The sequence below is a fragment of the Rhagoletis pomonella genome, unplaced genomic scaffold (genome assembly GCF_013731165.1).
Source record: "Rhagoletis pomonella isolate Grant_MI unplaced genomic scaffold, Rhpom_1.0 Rhpom_scaffold_00098, whole genome shotgun sequence".
Taxonomy (NCBI): domain Eukaryota; kingdom Metazoa; phylum Arthropoda; class Insecta; order Diptera; family Tephritidae; genus Rhagoletis; species Rhagoletis pomonella.
Genome location: NW_023458652.1, coordinates 201,171 through 204,402, shown reverse-complemented (window position 1 = coordinate 204,402; position 3,232 = coordinate 201,171).

The following is a 3,232-nucleotide window of genomic DNA, read 5'->3' as shown; positions in this document are numbered from 1 at the left end:
ATAATTATAATTATCTATATTGACATCAAATACAATTTCATCGTAGCCAATAATCAAATCTTCAAGCCTTTGTATTTGATTTTTCAGTCCGTAATGGACATATTCCCCCGGGGAAACATGTTTTATTACAACATTTTCGTTCTTTAAGTCAAGCGGGGCGGACGGACTAAGCGGAACGTCTAAGGGGGATTCTGTTCCTTATGTGCCACGTTCTCATCTTTTCACGAAAAGATTTGCGCAATGGCACACTTTCCGCACTGGCACCCTCCGTAATGGTGACCTCTGCACTGGCACCCTCATCGCAAAATAATGCACAATGTGTCTCAGAAACACTCCCGGCGCCGATTTCACGAATTTCTGCAGTCTCATCGTTCCGAACTAATTGCTCGGCATATAAATCTTTTTTTTGTTTAACAAGGCGTTTTAAATGCCTTTTTGAGCAATGCATTGTTATATTTTCACTTAGCACAGAGAACACGATTTAGTTATAATATATTTAATAAATTTCTCACTTTAATTTGTGTGTAATACCACGAAATTTTTCTGGAAGGCACAAACACGTCAAATTTTCTTTTCAGTAATGTTAACTTCCAAGAATTTCCCCTTTGTACAGAAAGTGTGTGTTCTGTACGGATGGAGGGAAAAAACTAAAAAAAGAGTTCACTTTAGACCCGAATTTATTATTACTAGGAATATGCTCCAGTTAAAGTAAAATCAGAAATATTATGAAAAAAACAAAAAACTTTTTTAAATTCATATAGAAATAATGTACTACTTGGTAAGAATACTTCGTAGCAGCTGTAAACGTTTATTATAATATCCATCTGAACGAAACTTATAACTAAATTTATTTTTGGAATTTAATTACAAGCATATATAATTAAAAATGCGTTTCAAATTGCTCATTATGTATTTGTACAGGGAAGTTTTTTTAACACGAAATCAATGGAAGGGGAATTGTGAAAGAAGAGCTAACAACACTGCTGCACGAAATTCAATAGAAAATGTTGCCAGAGCAAAAGGAATCCATTTTTTATTTTACAAAGTGCATTCTTTTGCAACTGATCTGCAAAAGAACACTTGATACAATAATGACATACAAGCAAATCAATAAAATAAACTTGGCTATTTATCCCAGCTAAGGGGTCAATACAAAAATATTTACGTGATCTGATACAATTAATTTTCGTTTAACTTTCCATTACACACCACTTTTATTTGGAGCTAAAGCGAATGCAACCCTTTTTTTACCCAATTTGGTTTGTGTCTTTGATAATCCAAACCTGCAACCAACTTTCCGACAGTTAGTCTGTTCCCGTACTGCAGGATTTAATCAGAAATAGTCCGAGGTCGTTCCTTGCACATAAGTGTAGAATATCAACAGTCTTGCTATGCGAAAACCAAAAATGTGGCTCGATAGAACTTTTTGTGCTGATTTCAACCCTACCAAAACTATTTGGCGGAAGTAAAAAATAAAGAAAATATCAATGGTTATAATTAATTTTTTTGATTTTTTTAACCTACTTCCAAAAAAGGAGGAGGTTATCAGTTGGTCGGAATATATTTTTTTTTAATTTTTTTTTTTTAATATTACCGCATAACTTTGGACCACGTCAACCGATTTCGATATCGGAAAGGTAGTGTCTCAGAGGTGGTCCCATACTAATCTGGTTTAGATCCGATCTTTAGATCATGAAATATATATATATATATTATTTTTTCATATGAGAATTGAAGTCGGTTATGTTTTTTGCTTAAAAATTACTTGTTAGATAATAATATTTTCTGAACAATATAACCTATTAAAAAACTAATGACGTCATAATAAAGGTAATTAGGGGGTACTTGACTTGGTGTACATAATTTTTTTTCTTTTTTTTTATATTTTTCAGCCAGAAATACCTACGAACCAAAAAATATATAAATAAATTTTTTTAAATGGCGTTTATTTAAAATTTGTTTTCAAAAAGGTTATACTGTATACGTCCCGGAAAAGGTATTTAAATTATTTTTAAATTAGCATCAATACGTTTGTGATCGGTCAAATAATTTCCGAGATATTTTAAATATAAAAAAATATAAAAGTTAAACTTTAACCTCTTTTATTGGCTTTAGTTTTTTTTTGACCAAATAATCTTGGTATGGTTTATATCAGCATGAAAAGTTCTATTTAGCAAATTTTTTTTTATTTCTTTAAGGCTAAACTGTTGATATTCTACACCACGGCTACTTCGGACTATTTCTGTCTAAACCCTGGAGTACGGGAACAGGCTAAATGAGAATAAGAAAAAGTAAACAGACAAATGTGTTGACAGTTGTTCATAAACTAAAAACGTTAAACTCGAGTTAAAATTTCAACGATGCGAAACTTTTGAGCATGGTTCCGAGGAAAAAACAATTTTTTTTTTTCTGAATCACCTTAATGAATACATATGTGCTTCAGTTAGTGTGCGGCTATACTGAATGCGAATTCGTATGAATATTCACTCGTACAAATAAGCACTATTCCTTACGAACATGTGAAATGTGTTGCTGCTGTGCATGCGTTGTTTTGTAGCTCCGTTGCATAAGAATCTAGCTAACATTAGCACCCAATTTTCCGTTTTGAATATTTACATCTGGCCATGCTGCCAAACGAATCTAATTTCCGATTATTCCCGAAAGAGCTCTAGCTCAACGATTGTTTAAATCTCATGATTTGATATGGTCCAGTTTAGCATAACATGTCGCTAGTATGTAACCTGCTCCTTTCGCACCTACTTTATAACGTTGTCCCATTGGGCCATGTGGTCCTCAAATTTTTGCAGGTCAGGTTCTGCTGGGACACGAAGCACGCTTGCTTCATTTCAATATGCATATGTGTACTTTCGTGCATTCAAACATACATATATATGTACGTACATATGCATGTTGGTACTCGTATGCATGCGCGCTGAAGATGTTTGTGCGATCGCTTTGAATAGCCGTCATACCAGTGTTGCCACAAAAAGCTTACCAAATCCTTAAAAACAAATGAAAAATCATCAAAATCCGAAAAAATTACTCAAAATTTTCTTATTACAGATATGAGTATTGTGTACTACATACTATTTACAGGTACTTAGTATAAAAATCAATTACATTCTCCAATTCATTTGGTACATTTGTTCTTGCGGCTCAAACAAAGTATCACCGATTTTTTTGTATGCCTTGCTTTGTATATAATATTGCTGCAACTATATCAGTGCTGACT